The sequence below is a fragment of the Bos indicus x Bos taurus genome, chromosome 29 (assembly GCF_003369695.1).
Source record: "Bos indicus x Bos taurus breed Angus x Brahman F1 hybrid chromosome 29, Bos_hybrid_MaternalHap_v2.0, whole genome shotgun sequence".
Classification (NCBI taxonomy): Eukaryota; Metazoa; Chordata; class Mammalia; order Artiodactyla; family Bovidae; genus Bos; species Bos indicus x Bos taurus.
The window spans coordinates 10520567-10548019 of NC_040104.1; the positions used below are offsets into that span (position 1 = coordinate 10520567).

Below are 27453 nucleotides of genomic sequence, written 5' to 3' on the forward strand. Positions count from 1 at the left end.
GACCTTTTCAAGTCCCATGGCCACTGCTGAGTTTTCCAAATTTGCTGGCATATTGAGTGCAGCACTTTCACAGCATCATCTTTCAGGATTTGAAATAGCTCAACTGGAATTCCATCACCTCCACTAGTTTTGTTTGTAGTCATGCTTCCTAAGGCCCACCTGACTTCACATTCCAGGATGTCTGGCTCTAGGTGAGTGATCAGACCATTGTGATTATCTGGGTAGTGAAGATCTTTTTTGTACAGTTCTTCTGTGTATTCTTGCCACCTCTTCTTAATATCTTCTGCTTCTGTTAGGTCTATACCATTTCTGTCCTTTATTGAGCCCATCTTTGCATGAAATGTTCCTTGGTATCTCTAATTTTCTTGAAGAGATCTCTAGTCTTTCCCATTCTATTATTTTCCTCTATTTCTTTGCACTTATCACTAAGGAAGGCTTTCTAATCTCTCTACTTGCTATTCTTTGGAACTCTGCATTCAAATGGGTATATCTTTCCTTTCCTCCTTTGGGTTTTGCTTCTCTTCTTTTCACAGCTATTTGTAAGGCCTCCTCAGACAGCCATTTTGCTTTTTTGCATTTCTTTTTCTTGGGGATGGTCTTGATCCCTGTCTCCTGTACAGTGTCACGAACCTCATTCCATAGTTCATCAGGCACTCTATCAGATCTAGACCCTTAAATCTATTTCTCACTTCCACTGTATAATCATAAGGGATTTGATTTAGGTCATACCTGAATGGTCTAGTGGTTTTCCCCACTTTCTTCAATTTAAGTCTAAATTTGGCAGTAAGGAGCTTGCTTATTGCTTATTTTAGTTCGCTGATTCCTAGATTGTCAGTGTTCACTCTTGCCATCTCCTGTTTGACCACTTCCAATTTGCCTTGATTAATGACGAGAGGAGTTACCCCGCGTCTGAGGTCAGGGGTGGTGACGAGAGGAGTTACCCCACGTCCGAGGTCAGGGACAGCAGCAGGGAGGGATGGTGACGAGAGGAGCAACCCCACACCCGAGGAACTGTGGCTGCGCGGGTGCAGGAGGGCCTAGAGGAGCTATCCCACGTTGAAGGTCAGGAAGGGCGGCGGTGAGGAGATACCCCTCGTAAGGTAAGGAGCAATGGCTGTGCTTTGCTGGAGCAGCCGTGAAGAGATACCCCACGCCCAAGGTAAGAGAAACCCAAGTAAGATGGTAGGTGTTGCAAGAGGGCATCAGAGGGCAAACACACTGAAACCATACTCACAGAAACTAGTCAATCTAATCACACTAGGACCACAGCCTTGTCTAACTCAATGAAACTAAGCCATGCCTGTGGGGCAACCCAAGACGGGCTGGTCATGGGGAGAGATCTGACAGAATGTGGTCCACTAGAGAAGGGAATGGCAAACCACTTCAGTATTCTTGCCTTGAGAACCCCATGAACAGTATGAAAAGGCAAAATGATAGGATACTGAAAGAGAAACTCCCCAGGTCAGTAGGTGCCCAATATGCTACTGGAGATCAGTGGAGAAATAACTCCAGAAAGAATGAAGGGATGGAGCCAAAGCAAAAAGAATACCCAGATGTGGATGTGACTGGTGATAGAAGCAAGGTCCAATGCTGTAAAGAGCAATATTGCATAGGAACCTGGAATGTCAGGTCCATGAATCAAGGCAAATTGGAAGTGGTCAAACAAGAGATGGCAAGAGTGAATGTCGAAATTCTAGGAATCAGCTAACTGAAATGGGCTGGAATGGGTGAATTTAACTCAGATGATCATTATATCTACTACTGCGGGCAGGAATCCCTCAGAAGAAATGGAGTGGCCATCATGGTCAACAAAAGAGTCCGAAATGCAGTACTTAGATGCAATCTCAAAAACAACAGAATGATCTCTGTTCATTTCCAAGGCAAACCATTCAATATCACAGTAATCCAAGTCTGTGCTCCAACCAGTAATGCTGAAGAAGCTGAAGTTGAATGGTTCTATGAAGACCTACAACACCTTTTAGAACTAACACCCCAAAAAATGTCCTTTTCATTATAGGGGACTGGAATGCAAAAGTAGGAAGTCAAGAAACACCTGGAGTAACAGGCAAATTTGACCTTGGAATACGAAATGAAGCAGGGAAAAGACTAATAGAGTTTTGCCAAGAAAATGCACTGGTCATAGAAAACACTCTCTTCCAACAACACAAGAGAAGACTCTATACATGGACATCACCAGATGGTCAACACTGAAATCAGATTGATTATATTCTTTGCAGCCAAAGATGGAGAAGCTCTATACAGTCAGCAAAAACAAGACCAGGAGCTGACTATGGCTCAGACCATGAACTCCTTATTGCCAAATTCAGACTGAAATTGAAGAAAGTAGGGAAAACCACTAGACCATTCAGGTATGACCTAAATCAAATCCCTTATGATTATACAGTGAAAGTGAGAAATAGATTTAAGGGCCTAGATCTGATAGATAGAGTGCCTGATGAACTATGGATGGAGGTTCGTGACACTGTACAGGAGACAGGGATCAAGACCATCCCCATGGAAAAGAAATGCAAAAAAGCAAAATGGCTGTCTGGGGAGGCCTTACAAATAGCTGTGAAAAGAAGAGAAGTGAAAAGCAAAGGAGAAAAGGAAAGATATAAACATCTGAATGCAGAGTTCCAAAGAATAGCAAGAAGAGATAAGAAAGCCTTCTTCAGCAATCAATGCAAAGAAATAGAGGAAAACAACAGAATGGGAAAGACTAGGGATCTCTTCAAGAAAATCAGAGATACCAAAGGAACATTTCATGCAAAGATGGGCTTGATAAAGGACAGAAATTGTATGGACCTAACAGAAGCAGAAGATATTAAGAAGAGATGGCAAGAATACACAGAAGAACTGTACAAAAAAGATCTTCATGACCCAGATAATCACGATGGTGTGATCACTGACCTAGAGCCAGACATCCTGGAATGTGAAGTCAAGTGGGCCTTAGAAAGCATCACTACGAACAAAGCTAGTGGAGGTGATGGAATTCCAGTGGAGCTATTCCAAATCCTGAAAGATGATGCTGTGAAAGTGCTGCACTCAATATGCCAGCAAATTTGGAAAACTCAGCAGTGGCCACAGGACTGGAAAAGGTCAGTTTTCTTTCCAATCCCAAAGAAAGGCAATGTCAAAGAATGCTCAAACTACCGCACAATTGCACTCATCTCACATGTTACTAAAGTAATGCTCAAAATTCTCCAAGCCAGGCTTCAACAGTACCTGAACCGTGAACTTCCAGATGTTCAAGCTGGTTTTAGAAAAGGCAGAGGAACCAGAGACCAAATTGTCAACATCTGCTGGATCATGGAAAAAGCAAGAGAGTTCCAGAAAAGCATCTATTTCTGCTTTATTGACTATGCCAAAGCCTTTGACGGTGTGGATCACAATAAACTGTGGAAAATTCTGAAAGAGATGGGAATACCAGACCACCTGACCTGCCTCTTGAGAAATCTGTATGCAGGTCAGGAAGCAACAGTTAGAACTGGACATGGAACAACAGACTGGTTCCAAATAGGAAAAGGAGTTCGTCAAGGCTGTATATTGTCACCCTGCTTATTTAACTTATATGCAGAGTACATCATGAGAAACGCTGGACTGGAAGAAACAGAAGCTAGAATCAAGAGTGCTGGGAGAAATATCAATCACCTCAGATATGCATATGACACCACCCTTATGGCAGAAAGTGAAGAGGAACTAAAGAGCCTCTTGATGAAAGTGAAAGAGGAGAGTGAAAAAGTTGGCTTAAAGCTCAACATTCAGAAAATGAAGATCATGGCATCTGGTCCCATCACTTCATGGGAAATAGATGGGGAAACAGTGGAAACAGTGTCAGACTTTATTTTTTGGGGCTCCAAAATCACTGCAGATGGTGACTCCAGCCATGAATTAAAAGACGCTTACTCCTTGGAAGGAAAGTTATGACCAACCTAGATAGCATATTTAAAAGCAGAGACATTACTTTGCCAACAAATGTCTGTCTAGTCAAGGCTATGGTTTTTCCAGTGGTCATGTATGGATGTGAGAGTTGGACTGTGAAGAAGGCTGAGTGCTGAAGAATTGATGCTTTTGAACTGTGGTGCTGGAGAAGACTCTTGAGAGTCCCTTGGACTGCAAGGACATCCAACCAGTCCATTCTGAAGGAGATCAGCCCTGGGATTTCTTTGGAAGGAATGATGCTAAAGCTGAAACTCCAGTACTTTGGCCACCTCATGCGAAGAGTTGACTCATTGGAAAAGACTCTGATGCTGGGAGGGATTGGGGGCAAGAGGAGAAGGGGACGACAGAGGATGAGAGGGCTGGACGGCATCACTGACTCGATGGACGTGAGTCTCAGTGAACTCCGGGAGTTGGTGATGGACAGAGAGGCCTGGAGTGCTGCGATTCATGGGGTTGCAAAGAGTTGGACATGACTGAGCGACTGATCTGATCTGATGGACCTAACATTCCAGGTTCCTATGCAATATTGCTCTTTACAGCATCAGACCTTGCTTTAATCACCAGTCACATCCACAACTGGGTGTTGTTTTTGCTTTGGCTCCGTCCCTTCATTCTTTCTAGAGTTATTTTCCACTGATCTCCAGTAGCATACTGGGCACCTACCAACCTGTGGAACTGATCCACTAGGGAAGCCCATTTTCTGGTGATGAATATGGTCAACTGAAATCATCTCAGATTATCAATATCTGGCATTACATATCTGTGTGAAAAGACACTTTAAAAAGGAATGGGTAAAAATCTCACTGTATCTGCATTTACAGGTGAACATCATATTTGAATTTTAATGATTATTGTTGTTCAGCCATTCAGTCATGTCGGACGCTTTGTGACCCCATGGACGGCAGCACTCCAGGCTTCCCTGTCCTTCACTATCTCCTGGCATTCGCTCAAACTTAACTATGAGCCACAATTAAGAAAATATTATCCTCCACGTCCCAACCTCAAACTACAATTCTATTAGTAGGCCTGTTCCCTTAAATTTTTTAATCTTTATTGCTTTATATTGAATTACATCAACTTTAGCTGTAGATAAGTTTTTCTTTGCTTACTAAAGTACCTGTGTAATATAGGAGATTTTGCCTCATAGCCCACAAAGCCTAAACTATTTACTGTCAATCCTCTATAGAAGTTTGCTGATCCCTATTTTAGAATCCTGGTGGCTCAGACAGTAAAGAATCCGCCTGCAATTCACAAGACCTGGGTTCCACCCCTGGATTGGAAAGATCCCATGGAGAAGGGCATGGCAACCCACTCTAGTATTCTTGCCTGGAGAATCCCCATGGACAGAGGAGCCTGGCGGGCTACAGTCCATGGGGTCACAAAGAGTTGGACACGACAGTGACTAAGCACAGCACAAGTTAGAACATTTCTGGAACTAAACATGGGTACCCCTTTAGTAGCCTGCAACTCGGTTCAGCGGACATGCAACTGCACCTCCTGGCCAAATACTAATACTCTGCCCACAGGCCAGCTGCCATCGATTCCCTTGCTCCAGCTGCCCCTGGACGAGTTAAAGCCCAGCAGCGCAGACTGCGCAGGCGTAACCGAGTCTGCCGCAGGCGCCTCTGCGCAGGCGCAGGTGATTAGAAGCCGCTGATTGGCAGTTCAGAGTGCTGCGCTGCCAAGCGCCGTTCTAGGCATTTTACTTTGTAGACAGTTTGTGCCAGAGGATCCGGCGACCAGCGAAGGACACGCTACCCAGGCTGGGGCTTCATGCTGCGGGTGGTGTATGGACCTGGGGGCAAATCCTGGCTTCTTGGACCCCTAAAATTATCCTGAATGAGGATGTCCCTTCATTCCTCCCTTCCAACAGTTTAATTGTGAAATAGAGCACACATCTAGAAAAAGGCACAAAACAGAGATATACAGCTTATTATTTTGTTAAAATCATTCCTTAAAAAGCACGTCCCAGGTTAAGAAATAGAGCTTCGCTAGCCTCCCGGAAGCCCACTTGCTCCCTTTCCCAAAGTAAAGCCTTTAAAAAAATATATGGTAATCATTGATTGCTTGTACAGTAGTCTCTCCTTATCCATGGTTTCATTTTACAAGATCTCAGTTATTCGGGGTCAGATGCAGTCTAAAAATATTACATGGAAAATTCCAGAAGTAAATAATTCATAAGTTTTAAATTGTGCTGTGTTCAGAGTGGGGTGTTGAAATCTTGCACCACCTGCTGTATCCATCTGGTGCCAAGATTCATCCCTTTCCCGTGTACCCCACCCATTTAGCTACTTACTGTCTTGGTTGATTGGATTAATTGTCCAGGCATCAAAGTGCTCAGTGTTCAAGTGGCCCTAATTTTACTTAATAATGGCCTCAAGGCACCAGAGTAGTGATGCTGGCAATTCAGATACGACAAAGAAAAGCCACAAAGTGCTTCCTTTAAGTGAAAATGTGAAAGTTCTTAATAAAGAAAAAAAAAATACACAGGTTACTAAGATCTTTGGTAAGAATGACTCTTCTATCTGTGAAATTGTGAAGAAGAAAAAAGAAACTCTTGCTAGTTCGCTGTCACACCTCAAACTGTAAACGTTTCAGCCTACAGTGCCCAAGAACTGCTTAGTTACGATGGAAAAGGCATTACATTTGTACAATAAGATATTTTGAGAGAGAAAGACCATATTCATATAGCTTTATTAGAATAGATTGCTGTAATTGTTCTATTATTGTTGTCAAACCATTACTGTGCTTAATTTATAATTTAATCTTTATCATAGGTATGTGTGTGTAGAAAAAAACCTGGTATATGCTTTGGTACTGTCTGAGATTTTAGACCTCCACTGGTGGTCTTGGAAACTATCCCCCACAGATAAGGGGGACTACTGTATAGGTTTACCACCGAAACACCTGCATCTCTCAACGTACTTTTGTTTTTTAAAAAATAAAAGTTTGTGTTTTTTAAAAAATAAAGTGTTATACAGTTTGCTCTTGTGTCTGGCATCTTTTGCTCAATATTATGTGAGATTCATCCATGCTGTTATTTGTGGCTCTGGTTCCTTCATTCTTCCTACTGCTGTATAAAAGTATTAATACAACTTACGAATATTTTGCAATCTTAATTCTGCTGATGGGGATATTTGGGATACGACTTTTCCATATGTCTGTTATTATGAAAATGCTGAGGCATATAGCCAGTGTATGTATAACTTTATAAAACACAGTTTTCCAGAGTGCTTGCACCATTTCACCCTCCCAAAACTGATTCTAATTTCGCTTGCTCCACATCTTCCCTACCTTGTAGAGGACCGCACAAATGTCTGCCCATGCTCTGAAATTCCAGTCACCCCACCTGCTCCTAGATCTGATATCTGCTTCCTCAGCTACTTAAGGTGCCAGCTGGCAGCACCCCAGGAAGACAGAGTGGTCCTGGGGCTCAACCCCAGGTGTGCCCCTTCTCTTCAGGACAACAGTCTGCCTCCTCCTGTGGTCTAATGCCTAAAAAGAGTTGCTCATACGTTTCACTCCAGCTTTACTGCTGTTTACCATAGGAGGGCTTATTCTGTACTAGTTCCATCACAGCTGGTAGCCAAAGTTCTCCACAACTGTGTTTTATTTGGGCGGCCTGTATATTGAAGTCTCAAAGAATCACTCTTTTTGTTGTCACCTTCTGATCATAATGGCTGAGAAACTCATTTATATGAACTAGGAAGTGTGCAAGGGAAATTTATTACAAGAATGCTTCTTGATCCTCATGCAGTAAAGAATAAAGCTCACCAAACTAAATCCTTGAGTAAGTGTTTTCTGTGTAGTCTCCCTCAGGCAGTGAATGAAATCACAATCAGAAGCTCATTTATTGACGATTTAGTTTGAGGAATCCTAGTTTTTGGGCAGCCAGTTTTAGGCTGGATACAATCAAGTGCATTTCTCTCTCTCAGTTCAGTTCAGTCGCTCAGTTGTGTCCGACTCTTTGCGACCCCATGAATCGCAGCACGCCAGGCCTCCCTGTCCATCACCAACTCCTGGAGTTCACTCAGACTCACGTCCATCGAGTCAGTGATGCCATCCAGCCCTCTCATCCTCTGTCGTCCCCTTCTCCTCCTGCCCTCAATCCCTCCCAGCATCAGAGTCTTTTCCAATGAGTCAACTCTTTGCATGAGGTGGCCAAAGTTTGGTCATTGGAGTTTCAGCTTTAGCATCATTCCTTCTAAAGAAATCCCAGGGCTGATCTCCTTCAGAATGGACTGGTTGGATCTCCTTGCAGTCCAAGGGACTCTCAAGAGTCTTCTCCAACACCACAGTTCAAAAGCATCAATTCTTCAGCGGTGAGCTTTCTGCACAGTCCAACTCTCACATCCATACATGACCACTGGAAAAACCATAGCCTTGACTAGACGGACCTGTGTTGGCAAAGTAATGTCTCTGCTTTTCAATATGCTATCTAGGTTGGTCATAACTTTTCTTCCAAGGAGTAAGCGTCTTTTAATTTCTCTCTTTAATGTACAGCAGAAGCCACGCTGTAGTCCCATGTGCTGCTAATTAGCATGGGGATTTGGATGAATGGTTAATGGCAGCCAGCTACGACAGCCTGATGCATCCAGCTTATAACAGAGAGACTCTTGCCAATGGAATCAGAAATAGGTAAAGTCTGTCATGTTCCCTGAGTACATACCTAAGAGATTAAAAAGTTACTCTTAATAGATACCTCAGTTAAATAGAGTTGGGAGACCAGCAGGGGGAGCTCTCACACCCTGCAAGAACAGCAGAGCCGAACAGAAAGAAAAGACTCCTCCCAGGCAAGAATCCTGGAGCACCCGTTGCCATTTCCTTCTCCACGGGAAATTTCTAGACCCAGGGATCATCCCAGGTCTCCCGCATTGCAGTAGGATTCTTTACTGGCTGAGCCACCAGGGAAACCCACCAACTTCCTTTTCTTCTCCATAAAAAATTATCTCCTTTCCCTTACCATGTGGGGACTTGCATATAGCTCACCATAGTGGCTGACCCTAAATTGCAATTCTCTGCTGGTCCTGAGTAAACCATCCTAGCTGGAAAAATACCTCTTTGGAACAGGAACTGCTTAAAGTTGGTGACTAAAACTCATCCTTCCCCGTATAGCCCTTGGACAGGAAGCGTTTGCTTCCTGATGTTCCTTTTGCTTTGCTCGGGGGACTTGGCTTGTCTCTGCTTTAGTCCCTTATACATGATCGTAGAGTCAAGGTCATGGATGGCAACCCCAGTTACCTCATTTAAGGTTCATAAGGAGCTCGTCTGTAGCTTCAAGTATGGAAGGTGGTTGAGTGTGCTAATCCTTTGCTGAGTTCTAAGGCGACATCTCTATTCTATTACAGAGTATCTCATCTGGACTGTTCTGCCTTTTTTGTGTCCTAGGGATACAGTGTTCTTGCCTGGAGAATCCCAGGGACGGGGGAGCCTGGTGGGCTGCTGTCTATGGGGTTGCACAGAGTCAGACAGGACTGAAGCAACTTAGCAGCAGCAGCAGCAGGAATACAGAAGTCTTTTTTTTTTTCTTTTAATTTTACTTATTTATTATTTTTGATCTGGAAGATTCCCTGGAGAAGGAAATGGCAACCCATTCCACTATTCTTAGCTGGAAAATCCAATGGATGGCGGAGCCTGGTCAGCTACAGTCCATGGGGTCGCGAAGAGTCGGACACGACTGAGTGAGTTCTCTTTCTTTCTTTTCTTTCTTTTGGCTGTGCTGGGTCTTTGTTGCTGTGCGCAGGCTTTCTCTAGTTGTGGAAAGTGGGAGTTACTCTTCATTGCAGTGTGTGGGCTTCTCATTGCGGGGGGCTCTCTTATGGTGGAGCACTGGCTCTAGAGATTGGGCTCAGTAGTTATGGCTCACTGGCTCAGTTGCCCTGAGATACGTGGGATCTTCCCAGATCGGGGATCGAATCTGTGTCTGCTTTATTGCCAGATGGATTCTTAACCACTGGACCAGCAGGGGCATCCTGGGATATAGGATTCTTTTCTGTCCCTGGCTGAAGGAGATACTGTAGAAGGATTCCTACTCATTCTGTCATTAGACTATGTTCCTTCCAACTAATTATTCTTTTCTAGAAAATATTTATTTTTATTTATTTATTGGGCTGCTCCGTGTCTTAGTTTCAGCACATGGGATCTTTGATCTTCATTGCGGCATGCAGGCTCTTTAGTTGAGGCATTCAAAGTCTTACTTGAGGCATTTGAACTCTTCGTTGAGGCATGTGGGAATCTAGTTTCCTGACCAGGGATCGAACCCAAGCCCCTGCATTGGGAGTGCTGAGCCTGGTAGCACTTGGTAGCCATTGGGCCACCAGGGAAGTCCCGCAATGAATGATTCTGAAATTCTAAGTACACGTGACCTTTCCATGATTTGAAATTTCAATCATTGGATACTTTGGAGAAAAGGCAGCTTCGTCTGGTCCTGCAAAATCAAAGTCTATTTGACAGCTGGAAGGTGTTTGATGGAGAAAGCTCTGCAAAATCTGTTATGAATTTGCTAGCACTGCCATAACAAAGTACCACAAACTGAGTGGCTTAAATGACAAAAATGTATTGTCTCATCATTCTGGAGGTCTGAAGTTCAAGATGGGCTTGGCAGCATTGGCCCCTTCTCAGGGCTTTGAGGGAGAAGCTGTTACCTGCTGCTCTCCTGATGTCTGGTGGTTTGCTGGGCATCCTGGCACATCCCATCTCTGCCTTCATGTTCCATAACCTTCTCCCTCTGTGTTAGCCTTATCAGGCCTGAGAAATGGAATAATTCCTGCCATATCAGTAAACAAAGGATGTCACAGTCATCAGCAATTGTAACCATTATGGATGGTAAGCTGGTGAGTCCTGAGGGAACTCAGGAAGGAAAGAATACCTGCCATCTAGCAGCCATCAGACTGCAGCCACTCCCCATGGTGAGCCCTGAGGAAACTCGGGATGGGAAAACACAGTTTACTGGCCCCAGATAGGTGACATATAGGGAATATCCTGCATAGGTGCATATCCCAGGAATGAGTTAAGTGAACAGAGACTCTTGTGTGTGTGTGTGTTATTTGGTCAGTCGTGTCCACCTCTTTGTGACTCCATGGACTATAGCCCACCAGGCTCCTCTGTCCATGGGATTCTCCAGACAAGAATCCTGGAGTAGGTTGCCATTTCCTTCTCCAACAGAAACCCTTGATTTTTCCTATACATAGGAAAGCACTAAATTCCTTAACTTGAGATATCTGGTATTTTGCTGCTTTGTGTGTGTGTGTTTGCTCTGTTGCATCTAACTATTTGCAACCCCATGGACTGTAGCCTGTCAGGTTCCTCTGTCCATGGGATTTCTCAGGGAATAATATTGGAGTGGGTTGCCATTTCCTCCTTCAGAGGATCTTCCCTACCCAGGGATCGAACGAGTCTTTTGCATCTCCTGCATTGGCAGGTTGGTTTTCCTTTAATTCACAACAATCTTTTAATGTTCAGACTACTGCCCTTTGTTGCAGAACTTCTATGCAACCTGGCTCCTCCCTTGCCTCCTCAGAGCAGTTCTCTTAGGGCTACTTGAGATGCTGTCTCCTGGATCTGAAGTCCTAAAAATTCCCATTGAATAAACATAACTCTCACCTTTTAGGCTGTGAATATTTTTCAGGTCCACAGGTCACATGGCTGTGTCTGAGGCATCCTCCTCCTGTTTCAGTGGGAGACCAATTGACATGGAGAGGTATCTTTCTTTTCCTGCCAAAGGTAGTTCCCCAACACTCAAGATGTTTACAGAAATAGGCAGAGTTTGTGCAGCCCTATGAAGCTGCCATGTGATGCAGGGGGATGGTCCCTGGACTTGAGACAAAAAACCCTGGGCCCCACCATGTGACTTCAAGTGTCAACATCCCCATCGCAAAGTAAAGGAAGTGAAACAGCCAGCTGTTTAAGGCCCCTCCAGCCTTAACGATTCTTACAGCTGCTGGGCAACTGAGTTGAAATCTCTGAATCTAGAGATGAACCCCACTCTGTGTGTCCACTAAGAGGCAGTGACTGCATTTGGATCCACTGCCCTTTGAAAACAATGCCTCACTTATTTTGTTTTAGTTGTTAAGTCCTGTCTGACTCTTCAGGATTACCAGGTGGCTCAGTGGTAAAGAATCCGCCTGCAATGCAGGAGACACAGAAGATACAGGTTCCATCCCTGAGTTGGGACGATCCCCTGGAGGAGGGCATGGCAACCTACTTCAGTATTCTTGCCTGGAGAATCCCATGGACAGAGGAGCCTGGCAAGCTACAGTCCATGGGGTTGCAAAGAGTTGGACACGACTGAAGCGACTTAACATGCATGCTTGTCTGACTCTTTGTGACCCCATGGAGTGTAACCTGAGAGGACCCTCTGTCCATGGGATTTCTCACTTACTAGAAGTCAGTGAATAGGGAGAGGGGAGGGGATGGGGTAGGAATATCTTCTTAGTTTTCCTCTCAATACCAAACCACTCTAGAATAACAACTTATAAGTCATGACCATTTAGGGCAATAAGAAAAATTGTGTGTTTCCAGTTTTTAGTTTCACTGAGTATATTGCTGCTTTCTATAATTAGTTTGAATTTCCCCAGCATTGATCCCTTACCCAGGAGGAATCCTCTGTTTTTCTTAATATGTTGAACTTGCAGATCATTAACTTATTAAGTTACAGAATTTAAGATCTGGAAAGGACTCTTTGCAGCCTGAGGAAATGGACCAGACCTGTAAGTGGCTAGTTCAAGGTTATATGTCAAGTTAGTGGTAGGGCCAGGACTAGAAAGCATCAAAGTCAACTTTATCAGCTATATGAGAGGTGATCTCTGAAGATTTAAAGCTTTAGGCTTAAGAAACTGGTGTTCTGGTCTTGACCAGAGATCTCTGCTCCCCCACAGCGGCTGTAACTAATCATTAATTTTGCTTGGTAAGTTGACTTTTTTAAAAAAGACTTTATTCTTAAGTGAATTTTTAGGTTCACAACAAACTTGAGTGAAAAATATAGAGATTTCCCATATACCTTCTGCCCCTCCATATGCTTAGCCTTCCCAGTTATTAATATCCCTGATCAAATGGTCCACTTATTATAATTAATGAACTTACACTGACACACCATTATCACCAGAAGTCTATAGACTTCTATATTTAAAAAAGAAGTCTATAGAAGAAAAAAAAAGAAGTCTATAGACTTCTAAGCTTAGAGGTCTATCGCTTAGACATTAGGGTTCACTCTTGGTGTTGTAGGGTTTAGCTAAAATTGTAATGATATGTGTCAAAATGATACATATCAAACAGAGTACTGAGAATCCTCATGCTTTGCCTAGTCATTACCCCTGCCTACAACCCCCGACAACCACGATTATTTTTATCATCTTCAAAGTTTGGCCTTTACCAGAATGTCATATAGTTGGAGGCGCAGAATACACAGACTTTTCCGATTGGCTTCTTTCAGCTCATAATATGGATTTAAGTTTCCTCCATGTCTTTTCAGGCCCTGATAGTTCATTTCTTTTTAGTACTGAATAAACCATTTTCTGATGGACTGCAGAAAATGGAATTTATCTATTATTTATCTATTCATCTGCTGAAGGACACTGTGGTTGCTTCCAAGTAGGCTGACTTTTTGAGTGTACAAAGACAGGTTATTCAGAACTTTCCTCATTGGAATGAAATGCTATTAAGTCTCATTAAATACCATTATCTCATATTAAATCTTTGATGAAATCCATGAAAGCAATTGTTCTCTGGACTTTTGGATTTCACAAAATTGTAAATTAACAAAAAATGTACATTGTATTGATTTTACTGAGCAAATATGCATGTCTTTTAAAAAAATCTATCACTTATTATGACCCTACTATTATAAAAGACATTTTAACTCAAAAAATAAAAGAGTATGCAATCTCAGAATCCATCACAGCTAGATAAATTCCTTTTTGAAAAACACTTGCCTTGTTCTTATTTTTATCATTTTGCCCAAATCAATAGAATCCTTGTCACTCACCAAACCCAGCCCACACATCAGCCTTGGAAACCACTGCCTTAAGGAACTAGCCAATGTGACTGAAGTTCCTCTACAAAAGAACTCTTCTGCCTGTGACTGGCTCCCCTCAAGAGATGCTGGAGGTTGAACACATTTCTGGGCTGCTAGAGAAAATAGTGAGAGTGGGGAAGTAGGTCTTCTAAAGCTGAACTGGCAAAGAACTTCCTAGGAGAAGATTTGTAACTTGGATTTCTAGATGATAAAACATTCTGGAGGCTTAGGAGTCAAGTGGGGGTGGGAAAGAGAGAAAATTTTTCCTTCTGTGAATGTTAACCTGCTGTACCAGTAAGAGGTAGGTTAAATCCTACAGGATGGTGTAGGCAGCTGCTGTGTGGGCTCATGAGTCAGTGTGCTCAGAATCAGCAAATGCAGAGAGCGCAGTTAAGGGAGAGGTAATCATAAACCCTGAGTATTCATTGGAAGAACTGATGCTGAAACTGAAGCTCCAATACCTTGGCCACCTGATGCAAAGAGCTGATTCACTGGAAAAGATTCTGATGCTGGGAAAGATTGAGGGCAGGAGGAGAAGGGGGCGACAGAGGATAATATGATTGGATGGCATCACTGACTCAAAGGACATGAGTTTGAGCAAACTCTGGGAGATAGTGAAGGACAGGGAAGCCTGGTGTACTGCAGTCCATGGAGTAGCAAAGAGTCGGACATGACTGAGTGACTGAAAAACAACAAAAATCATCCCCAGGAGAAACCCGAGACACTGGAATTCCTGTTTTTATTTACTCAGTGGCTCTTTGGCAAAGGGACTAATCCCTGTGCGCAGTTTTAAAGGACATTGTATGACTATTAGCAATAGTCACTCAGATAATGCTGGCTTTTCTTTTCTTCTCTTTAAACAAGATTCCAGCTTTTTTTGGTTTTGTTTTACTGTACTACTTGGTATATGGGATCTTAGTTCCCTCACCAGGGATGGGACCTATGACCCCTGCACTGAGGGCATGGAGTCTTAACCACCGGACCACCAGGGAAGTCCCTCCAGCTTTTTCTCTTTTTAAAATATTTATTCATTTATTTATTTAGCTGCACCAGGTCTTAGTTGTGGCATGTGGGATCTTTTTAGCCACTGGACTCCCAAGGAAGTCCCAAGATTCCAGTTTTAACAAGCAACATGTTCCTGACAGCAGTTGGCATTCTTCACTTTATCTGTCTCTTATATTATATTGTCTGAAAAAAAGACATACTTAAAAAAAAAACAAAAAACTTCATCCTCTTGCAAGATTTACTGGGTATATACAAGTCAGAGTATGATTCCCAACACCTTTCAGTCATAAGACTGTACTTATATTCTGTTTTACCAATAATGACCCATTTTGCTCTCTCTTGTAGACTCTGCCTCTTTTCTTCAAAGAGCCAAATAAAAGTGAATCTTGGACTCTTCCCAGAGAGTAGGGGCATTCCGGGCACTCCCTGGGCACTGTGTGTGCTCTGGAATAAAGTAGGAGCCCAGGGAATTTCTACCTACAAGGATCAGGAAACCACGACCACCTGAAGGGGAAGGGGTTTGTGCCGTGACGTCTCTCCAGAACTTGGAGTTATGCCTGAAAAATCTCATTTCCTCGGAAAAGTTTAACCAGGGGGAGAGGGTGAAATAAGGAAAAAAAAAAACCTGTTTGAACTTTCCTGGTGATCCTGTGGTTAAGCATCCACGTTGCAAAGCAGGGGACGTGGGGTCAATGCCTGGTCAGGAAACTTAAGATCCCACATGCTGCAGAGCCACTAAGCCTGCACAAGGAAAGATCCCAACTAAGACCTGATGCAGCCAAATAAATGAATTTTTTTAAAAAAAAGAAAAAACTTTAAGATTATAAAGTTTCTGCTACACTAAGAAGCTCTGGTGGGTTAGTACATATTTTCCCAAAGATAAGTACATATTACTCGCAAAACCTTTTTCACCAGGTAGGCTGTTAGGAATGTTCTATAATCTTTCAGGAGAATGGTATAGTCATTCTACTATTCCTGCAACCCGAGTTTTTGTCACCTTGAGAGCTGTGATTTTTTCCACTCACATAGGAACTGGGGACTGAGAGCTCTGATGTTTGACCACGAGGTTTTTACATAATTAAAATAAAAATTTTAAGATAAACTATAAAGTGAAAGAAAATATTTACAAATAGGGCACATTCATTGTAGGAACTTTGAGACAAACAGAAATAGGAAGTGATCGCTAACCTCACCACCTCATCACACTGTGGCTGTATTTCTTCCTACGACTCCTTCTGGGTATTTTTTTTAGGCACAACTGTAACCATGGCATCCTTCAGTTCCGTTCAGTCACTCAGTCATGTCCGACTCTCTGCGACCCCATGGACTGCAGCACGCCAGGCTTCCCTGTCCATCACCAACTCCTGGAGCTTGCTCAAACTCATGTCCATCGAGTCAGTGATGCCATCCAACCATCTCATTCTCTGTCGTCCCCTTCTCCTTCAATCTCTCCCAGCATCAGGGTCTTTTCTAGTGAGTCAGCTCTTTGCATCAGGTGGCCAAAGTATTGGAGTTTCAGCTTCAGCATCAGTCCTTCCAATGAATATTCAAGACTGATCTCCTTTAGGATTGGCTAGTTTGATCTCCTTGCAGTCCAAAGGACTCTCAAGAGTCTTCTCCAACACCACAGTTCAAAAGCATCAATTCTTCGGTGCTCAGTTTTGTTTATAGTCCAGCTCTCACATCCATACGTGACTCCTGGAAAAACCATTCCTAACCACCTCATATTCTTTCATCAAGTGTGTGTGTGTGTGTATTTTACTATGTCACCACTCCATGAGCCTCACTTTTACTGCCTATGAAATTGCTTCCTGTGAGTGGCACATGTCAGTTAATATTTCCTTGTTGAGCTTGAGAACAATACAGTTTTTATTGTTGTTACTCATTGGAAACTCCTGAAAGGATTCATTCTGCCAGGCCCTTGCCTATGTTGCTGCTGCTGCTGCTAAGTCGCTTCAGTAGTGTCCGACTCTGTGCGACCCCATAGACGGCAGCCCACCAGGCTCCCCCGTCCCTGGGATTCTCCAGGCAAGAACACTGGAGTGGGCTGCCATTTCTGTGTTAGTCGTTGTTATACTCAAAGTCTTCAGTAATTGAATTAAAATAAGAGCTTGTATTTAATACATGTTTCTTTGATTATCAGTAAAGTTGAACACTTTTCCATATTCTTTTGTTTGCATCTTCTGTTTTGGGGACATCCTGGTTAAATCCTTCAGGCAGAACCAAGTAGAAGGATGTTTCCCATTGGTAACCATTTAGAGATTAGCAGTACATGTTCAGAGGGGCAGCATTCCACCGAGTGTGGGAGTGAGAGGGCTAAACTTTGTAGTATAATTATCAAATATTCTATTTTAAATTAGATATAGGTTAGCCTGGTTAACAATTATAAATAGGTCACATAGCATCACCAACTCAGTGGACATGAATTTGCGGAGATTCCGTGAGATAGTGGAGGACAGAGGAGCCTGGCATGCTGCAGTTACATGGGGTCGCAAAGGGTTGGACATGACTCAGTGACTAGACAACTAGGACAATAAATAGATGAAATGTTATTTTAAAACCAAAGACTAGTAAGTCAGACAGAGAAAGACAAGTATCATATGATATCACTTACGTGTGGAATTTAAAAATAATGATGCAAATGGGGACTTCCCTGGTGGCCCAGTGGTTGAGAATTCGCCTGCCAGTGAAGGGGACATGGGTTCGATCCTTGGTCCAGGAGGACCCCACATGCCTCAGAGCAACTGAGCCCGTGTGCCACAACTACTGAGCCCACACTCTGATCCTGAAGCACTGCAACCAGAGAAAGCCCACACACAGCAACAGAGATCCAGAGTGGCCAAAAAAAAAAAAAAAAAAGATACAAATGAACTTATTTACAAAACAGAAATAGACGCATGGACATAGAAAACAAACTTATGGTTACCAAAGGGGAAAGGTAGGAGGAGGGACATATTAGGAATTAACATATACGTACGACTAGGTATAAAATAGACAATCAGCAAAGACCTGATGTGCGGGAACTCTACTCAATATTCTATAATAATCTAAGTGGAAAAAGAATCTGAAAAAGAATGGATATATGTTTATGTGTAACTGAATCACGTTGCTGTGCACCTGAAATTAACACAACATTGTAAACCAACTATCAGTTCAGTTCAGTTCAGTCACTCAGTCGTGTCCGACTCTTTTCGACCCCATGAATCGCAGCACACCTGGCCTCTCTGTCCATCACCAACTCCCGGAGTTCACTCAGACTCACGTCCATCAAGTCAGTGATGCCATCCAGCCATCTCATCCTCTGTCATCCCCTTCTCCTCCTGCCCTCAATCCCTCCCAGCATCAGAGTCTTTTCCAATGAGTCAACTCTTCGCATGAGGTGGCCAAAGTACTGGAGTTTCAGCTTTAGCATCATTCCTTCCAAAGAAATCCCAGGGCTGATCTCCTTCAGAATGGACTGGTTGGATCTCCATGCAGTCCAAGGGACTCTCAAGAGTCTTCTCCAACACCACAGTTCAAAAGCATCAATTCTTCAGCACTCAGCCTTCTTCACAGTCCAACTCTCACATCCATACATGACCACTGGAAAAACCATAGTCTTGACTAGACAGACATTTGTTGGCAAAGTAATGTCTCTGCTTTTGAATATGCTATCTAGGTTGGTCATAACTTTTCTTCCAAGGAGTAAGCGTCTTTTAATTTCATGGCTGCAGTCACCATCTGTAGTGATTTTGGAGCCCCAAAAAATAAAGTCTGACACTGTTTCCACTGTTTCTCCATCTATTTCCCATAAAGTGATGGGACCAGATGCCATGATCTTCGTTTTCTGAATGTTGAGCTTTAAGCCAACTTTTTCACTCTCCACTTTCACTTTCATCAATTGGCTTTTTAGTTCCTCTTCACTTTCTGCCATAAGGGTGACAATATACAGCCTTGACATACTCCTTTTCTTATTTGGAACCAGTCTGTTGTTCCATGTCCACTTCTAACTATTGCTTTGTGACCTGCATACAAATTTCTCAAGAGGCAGATCAGGTGGTCTGGTATTCCCATCTCTTTCAGAATTTTCCACAGTTTATTGTGATCCACACAGTCAAAGGCTTTGGCATAGTCAATAAAGCAGAAATTGATGTTTTTCTGGAACTCTCTTGCTTTTTCCATGATCCAGTGGATGTTGGCAATTTGATCTCTGGTTCCTCTGCCTTTTCTAAAACCAGCTTGAACATTAGGAAGTTAACGGTTCACATATTGCTGAAGCCTGGCTTGGGGAATTTTGAGCATTACTTTACTAGTGTGTGAGATGAGTGCAATTGTGCAGTAGTTTGAGCATTCTTTGGCATTGGCTTTCTTTGGGATTGGAAAGAAAACTGACCTTTTCCAGTCCTGTGGCCACTACTGAGTTTTCCAAATTTGCTGGCATATTGAGTGCAGCACTTTCACAGCATCATCTTTCAGGATTTGGAATAGCTCAACTGGAATTCCATCACCTCCACTAGCTTTGTTCATAGTGATGCTTTCTAAGGCCCACTTGACTTCACATTCCAGGATGTCTGGCTCTAGGTCAGTGATCACACCATCGTGATTATCTGGGTCATGAAGATCTTTTTTGTACAGTTCTTCTGTGTATTCTTGCCATCTCTTCTTAATATCTTCTGCTTCTGTTAGGTCCATACCATTTCTGTCCTTTATCGAGCCCATCTTAGCCCAATATAAAATAAAAATTAAATTTAAAAATAAAATGAAACACTGAAACACCTCCCCTTCTTTATTCTCAGAGTAGTTTTAATTTGGTTCAGTACATGTTGGATCTTCCCTGTAGCTCAGATGGTAAAGAATCTGCCTGCAATGCAGGAGACCTGGGTTCGATCCCTGGGTTGGGAAGATTCTCTGGAGAAGGGAATGGCAATCCACTCCAGTATTCTTGCCTGAAGAATCCCATGGACAGAGGAGCCTGGCGGGCTACAGTTTTCGGGGTCACAAAGAGTCGGACACGACTGAGCGACTAACACTACTACACGTACTTGACATTGTTTAACACGTTTAACGTGTCTCCACGTGAACTGAACTGGTTAGCTTTTGTCTGCTTCCTCCCATGGTCAGTGAAGACCAGAAAGCAGTGACACACAGTGCTGTTAATTGAAGGCTTCTCAGAATAAAAGATTCACATATTGAAATACTCCAAGTATAACTCCTTTTCTACTGCTGTTGAGATGTCCTTCCTGTGGTTTGAAGGCTTTCTGACTGACTTTCCCTTCAGATTTCTGACCTCACACTTCCATCACATTGTGCCCTTTCTTTGCAACTTTTCAGCTTATCAGCACCATAAACTCTTTCTCAGATACTGTATATTTGCTTTATATTACTAACATCTCCTGATACTGCCTGTACCAGGCATGGGGCTTAGTACTTTTCAGGCATTACTCAATCCTTACAACACCCTATATGGTAGTTACTAGCATCATCTCCATTATACAAATATGCGCAGGGTCTCAAAGAGATGAGCCAACTAGCCCTGGACCCAGAGGAGGTGGTTGGGGAGCGGTCAGGATTTGAACTCAGGTCCTGATTCTAGAAAGTGTTAAGTCACTCAGCTGTGTCTGACTCTTTGCGATCCCATGGATTATAGTCTGTCAGCTTCCTCTGTCCAGGCAGGAATTCTGCAGTGGGGAGCGGTTTCCTTCTCCAGGGGATCTTCCCAATCCAGGGATCTGAGCTGGGTCTCCCACTTTGCAGGAGGATTCTTGCCATCTGAGTCACAAGAGATGCCTGACTCTAGGGCCCCTACAAAATGTCACCTCAAACTTGCAGTTTAACCTCAAAGGTCCTGGAAAAGTACTGCATTATGAAATCTCATGCAATACGGCCAAAGATTTGTACAGAGTAGATGCTCATTAAAATCCTTGCCAAGAGGCCACAGGCGCCCTCTGGGATGGCCCGCACTCTGTCTGTGGAGCGTGTTTCTCTCTCAAAAAAGTACACTTCTTCCCTATTTAAAAAAGAAATCCTTACTGAGTAAAAAGAGGATCTTCCTGTTTAAAAGATTTGATGTCTTCAAACGAGGCAGTTTCTCTGCCTCTCTACAAACTATAAATTCATAGTTGAGAATTCATGGGACCATTCCCTGGGGCTACAGTGGACGAGAGCATTTGAGTCTTTGGAATGCCCTGCAAGACAATAGAACAGAACTTTTGACCTGAGAAACTTTACTATGGAAAAACTAATAAGCTGTGGATAAACTGTAAAGTGGGAATAGAGAAGGGTTGAACATTTCACACCCCTCTGACTTTCAAAGACAAAATTTTGTCCTGTTTTCCAGATGAAATTTGTACCAGATACATCTGGATTCTCTCTGTGGGTGACGTGGCCTCTCAAGACATGTTTATACACTTGACAAAGAAACCATTTCGAGCTTGGACCTTGACATTCCAGCGAGATCTTCCTGACAATGGCCTCCACGGTAAGGACCCCCCCATTTTCCTAACAAAGTCCAGACTGTAGTGTTGGTAACCTTCTCCCAAATTCAAACAGGACCTCAGCATCCTAGGACTCCCCTGGAACCATTTTGTCTATCTTTGGGCAAATTGAGCATGCTTAGCGTGTAGTGAAGCTCACCACTGTCCTTTGTTTTGGAGAGTCTTATTTTTGCCTAAGTTGTCTATCCTATACAGGTTGCTAACTGTGCATTCCCCTTGCCCCTACAGCTGCTGGTGTAAATAGCCTGCATCTCCCCATTGGTAAACAATAATAATAAACATAATTTTTAAAAGTGTAAAACAAAACTAAACAGGCTCAGTTTAAAGTCTTTGTCAGATTATTTTATTGACTAATTTCATCTAAAACTCATATTCTCATTTCTGATTTTATTGACTGCCTTAGTATTACATCTTTTCAGGGTTTCATAATGTTGGTTTATGGGCCATGTTCAGGGTTTGTATGTTTCTCCTGTCTCTCTCCTTTCATGCTCAACCCACTAGGTCTTATGCTTTTGCATTTGCCTTCCTACCATCCTCAAGGCTCTAGCTCAGAACTGGCTCTCATTATGATGGTTGAGCTGCCCCAGTGAGTGATGTAGGAGGACACAGATCCAGGCATGAAGCCAGCAGGCAGCCTGGCTCACTCCCTGGGCTGCAAGATGAGTCTCTGGACTTGCAGCCTGTTATACACCTTATCCCAGGCAGGTTTCAGCAGCAGTTTAGTTCAGCAGCCCCTAGCCTGGCCTGGTTCAGCCCACAACTTTGGGCAGGGTTCCAACTCCATCCCATCTAATTTGAGACTTTTAGTTCCCAGGATCCCTCAGGAATGAATCTGGGGCTTTCGCTGAATGTCTGAGCCTGGAGCTCTGCAGCCTACTCACCATGGTGCATTTCATCCTGCTTCTCATCTGTGGTTCTGAGGACACCCATCCCCCACCCCCCGCCATGCAGAATAATGGCTCATAGAGATGTCTACATTCTAATTCCAGGAACCTGTGAATATGTTATTTTACATGCCAAAAAGGAATTTACAGGTGGGATTGAGTTCGAGATCTTGACAATGGAAACAGCGGATGTCACAGAAAGAAAGGTTTGAAGATGCTACACTGCTGGCTTTGAAGAGGAAGGAAGGGGCCATGAGCCAAGGAATGCAGGTGGCCTGTAGCATTTCCTCTGAGTCATCTATCTCCCCCTTTCCCTTATAAGGACTCTTGTGATCACATCAACTCATTTGCAGAATCCTAGATAATCTCCCCATGTCAAGATCCTGAACTCAGCCCCATCTGTGTGAAACAGATTTCCCCTGGACTCTTCAGAATAAATTCAGGCCTGTTGACACCTTGATTTTGAGCTCAGTGAAACCTATTTTTTGGCCTTTTTATGGCTGTGTAATATTATATTGTATATATGTACCACATCTTCTTTTGAAAAAAATTTTTTTAAATTTATAGTTTATTTTTTGAATGTGCTACACAGCTTGCAGGATCTTGGTTCCCTGACCAAGGATTGAACCTGGGCCCTCTGCAGTGAAAACACCAAGTCCTAACCACTGGACCATGGGGGAAGTCAGTGTTTGTTACAACTTCCATCAGTTCAGTTCAGTCGCTCAGTCATGTCCAATTCTTTTCGACCCCATGAATTGCAGCATGCCAGGCCTCCCTGTCCATCACCAACTCCCAGAGTTCACACAAACTCACGTCCATCGAGTCGATGATGCCATCCAGCCATCTCATCCTCTGTCGTCCCCTTTTCCTCCTAAGAAACTATCTTTTTGTTTTTTTGTGTTTTGGTTCTGTTTTCTTTTTGAATATTTTAAATCTCCCCTCCTTTTCTGTATGTGGAGTGGGAAAAGACTATCAAACATGAATTTGCCCACAAATTGATACTTTCTCTAGGAATGAATGGTGACCATTTATTAAAGTGGGAAAAACAGATCAGTAATAACAGGAGTGTGTAGAGTAGTAGCTAGCATATTTTTAGTACTTTATGAAGCTGCAAAACTTTTTTCTAAATCACATATATACCATGTTTGTATCTATAAACCTAACATTGTAAGGCTTAAATGAGTTGCCAGGCTGTTTTCATTTTTCAAAAATATTTATTTATTTGGCAGGGCCAGATCTTAGAAGAAGGCAATGGCAACCCACTCCAGTACTCTTGCCTGGAAAATCCCATGGATGGAGGACCCTGGTGGGCTGCCATCTATGGGGTCACACAGAGTCGAACACGACTGAAGCGACTTCACTTTCACTTTTCACTTTCATGCATTGGAGAAGGAAATGGCAACCCACTCTAGTGTTCTTGCCTGGAGAATCCCAGGGACGGGGGAGGCTGGTGAGCTGCCATCTATGGGGTCACACGGAGTCGGACACGACTGAAGCGACTTAGCAGCAGCAGCAGCAGCCAGATCTTAGTTACATGGGAATGTTTAGCTGTGGCGTGAAAACTCTTGGTTGTGGCATGCAGGATCTTAGTTTCCTGGCCAGGAATCGAACCCAGGTCCTCTGCACTGGGAACAAGGGTGTTAGCAGAGAAGTCCCCAGAATGTTTTTAAAATAGCTATAACTTGAGAGTGCAAGTACTGCACTGTGCATTGAAATCTGAAATATCTTTTTATCCCTGTCATCTATCCCTCTGAATTAAAGAAATAGTTCACCTTCTCTAAGACTTCCCTTTCACCATCTGCCTTTCTCAGAGTTTGTGGGAGTAATAACAATCATTAAAGACTTTTGAGCAATTAGAATTTTTTTGTTGTTATTAGACTGGTGATTATAAGAAAACCATTGTACAAGTTATCTATTGCTGCAAAACAAATTACATCAAAGCTTAGTAACTTAAAAAAAAAAAAAAAAGGACAAATATTTATTATCTCACATTGCTTCTGTGGGTCAGGAATTCAAGAGCAGCTTGTCTGGGTAGATCTGGCCCCAAGTCCCCCACGAGGCTGTGGTCATGATGTCAGACATGATGCAGCTGATCTGAAGTTGATTAGGGCCAGAGGATCTGTGCCCACCCTGCCTTACTCACGTGGATGATGAGTCAGTGCTGACTGTTAGTAGGAAGTCACAGCTTCTCTCAAGGATCTCCCCATAGGGCTGCCTGAGTGTGTTTACCACTCGGCAGCTGACTTTCCACAGGGCAAGTAGTTCAAGAGAGAACAAGGAAGAAGCTTCAGTGCCTTTTGCGACCTAGCTCAGAAGTCTCAAGGTATCCTGTCCACAGCATCCCACTGGCTACACAAGTCAACCCTGCTCAGCATGGAGGGGACCATGCAAGGGCACAAGGAACAGGAGACAAGGATCACCAGGGCTAGCTTAGAGGCTGCCTACCATGACCTAGAAGAAGGTTCTATTATTTAGTCTTCTGCCATAAAGCTTTCCTTATCTCATAAAGCCCTAGAGAGGCAGAGTAGGAAAGAAATGCCAGGGTCAGTTAGTCCCCAACATCTAGCTCACAGCAATCACTTCCTTTTTTCTTTTTAGCACTTAAAAAAAAATTAGGTTTCCTTTAAAAAAAAAAAAATTATTTGCTGCTCTCAGGCTTTCTCCAGTTGCGGTGCTCAGGTTTCTCACTGTGGTGGCTACCGGAGTGTCAGAGCATGAGCTTTAGGGCACAAGGGCTTCAGTAGTTGCAGCGCGCGGGCTTAGTTGCTTTGAGGCATGTGGAATCTTCCCAAGCCAGGGACTGAACCCATGTCCCCTGCATTGGCAGGCGGATTCGTAACCACTGGACCCCCAGGGAAATCCAAGAATCACTTCTTTAAAATCATATCACTTAAAAATCTCTACTGATAATTTAAAACTGAGTTGTATAAGCCTTGCCTCATTTGCATGAGAACCCCCAGATCTCCGAAGAGCAGAAAACCTGCCTTATGCTTCGGAAACTCTTCAAACATGTTGCCTGCTCCTTGGCACAGAGTTAGGGATATATACACTTTTGTAAACTTGACAGACTGTCAACAGGCATTTGAAGAGTAACTCACTGGTTAATGGGCTTCCCAGATGGCGCTAGTGATGAAGAATCTGCCTGCCAGTGTTGGAGATGCAAGAGCCACAGGATCGAACCTTAGGTCAGGAAGATCCCCTGGAGGAGGAAATGGCACCCCACTTCACTATTCTTGCTGCCTGGAAAATTCCATGAGCAGAGCAACCTGGTGGGCTACAGCCCGTGGGGCCACAGAGTCAGACACAACTGAGCACATCATTGGTTAATACCCAGCCACCACCTCCTGACTCCTAACTTCTTAATTTGATATTTCTGTGTGTTTTGAAAGCTTGGGCTTATGGGAGTGACTGACTCCAGAATTTAAGGAGAAGTTAGCTTTAGGGTGAATCTGTCCACACTGAGGTTGAATTTAGAGTCCAAATAGTAGCCAAACTGGGTATATACAGAACCAGAAATATTGCCAGTGTCCTTCCTTGTCCAGGGATCCTAGTGAGGCACATTGGATAGAAGAAGTATGTGTAAACTGAGAGGCAGGATGTCAGAGGTGGTGGAGACGCAGCTGCATCTGCTGCATGATTTTTAGGCAAGTCCTCAGATCACTGAGGGGCTTCCCTGGTGGCTCAGTGGCAAAGAATCCGTCTCCAATGCAGGAGACACGGGAAACATGGGTTCGATCCCTGGGTCAGGAAGATCCCCTGGTGAAGGAAATGGCAACCTGATCCAGTATTCTTGCCTGCAAAACCTCTATGGGCAGAGGAGCCTGGCAGGCTACAGTCCAAAGGGTTGCAAAGAGCTGGACACAATTAAGCACGCAGGCAGATCACTGAAGCAACAGCACACACGTGCCAGATCACCTAAACTCTCTGGGTGTGGTTTCCTTATCACTTAATTGGGATAATAATGGCCATGTGTTTTCAAAGATGTGAAGCAATTGGATCTCTCCTACTGGAAGGACCATAAATAGTTATAATCACTTTATAGAGCACTGGCAATATCCAGTAGAGCTTACAATGTAATACCACACCTCAGCAATTCTATCCTTGGTCTGACCTTCTAGCAAAAGTTCTCAACCCTGGTTGCATGTTAGAACCACCTGAAAGAGTTGCATTTTTGTTTTTTTTTTAATCCTAATGTCTCAGTTCTATCCTCAGGGATTAAGATTTTATCAGTTCTGGGATGAGGCCCAGGAATTGTTTTTTTTAAAAGCTCCCAAGGCTATTCTAGTGTGCATTTTGCCAGCGAGAAGCTCACAGGGACAAAGAGCTATCCACCTGGTGCACCAAATACGTAAAGCCACAGGGATTAAGCATCTAATTGAAAAGCCAATCTTTAAAATTCTTTTAAAAAGATAGAAAACTAACACATGACCTTGGGATCTGGAAGGAATTCAGAAGATTCAAAATGCACTCACCAGAACGGATAAGACAGATATATATTTGTCTTTGATGTGTAAAAATCATGTATTTGAAAAGATGCCATAAACAAAGAGAACAGAGAAGCCACCAGGTGAAAGAAGTAATCAGAGAATCAGATAAGCAAGGGATCTGTGTTCATAACATAAAAGAATTCAAATGTGTCAGTAAGAAAAAGAGGAAAAAAAAGATGAATTATCTAATAGCCATTACTTTATTGTAAGGAGAATAGACAAGTAAAATACCAGAGTTATACAAAGAACTTTTCAGCAGGAAAATAATGAATCAACTATGAATTAATATATATACTCAGGGACTTCCCTGGTGGTTCAGTGGTTAAGACTTGAAGCTTCCAAGGGGCATCAGTTCAATCCCTGGTCAGGAAAGTAAGATCCTGCAGGTTGCTTGATGCAGCCAAAAGAAAAACTCAAACAAAAATACGGTGGTGGTGGTTTAAATCATGTCCGATTCTTGCGACCCCATGGACTATTGTAGCCTGCCAGACTCCTCTGTCCATGGAATTCTCCAGGCAAGAATACTGGAGTGGGTTGCCATTTCCTTTTCCAAGGGATCTTCCCAACCCAGGAATCAAACCCAGGTCTCCTGAATTGCAGGCAGATGATTAACTGACTAAGTTATGAGGGAGGCCCTATAAACAAACAAA

General features: G+C 43.2%; 1 protein-coding gene and 1 long non-coding RNA gene across 2 annotated transcripts in view; one reads left to right on the forward strand and one right to left on the reverse strand.

The window, feature by feature from the left end:
• INCENP (inner centromere protein) overlaps nucleotides 1-11656 on the reverse strand; it is a 48615-nt gene extending 36959 nt beyond the window's left edge. The window contains exon 1 of the mRNA XM_027531820.1: nucleotides 11545-11656. The gene's annotated coding sequence lies outside the window, so the exon portion shown is untranslated. The remainder of the gene's footprint in view (nucleotides 1-11544) is intronic.
• LOC113885953 lies at nucleotides 9585-22776 on the forward strand. Its single transcript, XR_003509357.1, has 3 exons — nucleotides 9585-9623; nucleotides 21276-21416; nucleotides 22240-22776. It is a non-coding gene; the product is annotated as an uncharacterized LOC113885953 (long non-coding RNA).
• The last annotated feature ends 4677 nt before the right edge of the window (nucleotides 22777-27453 follow it).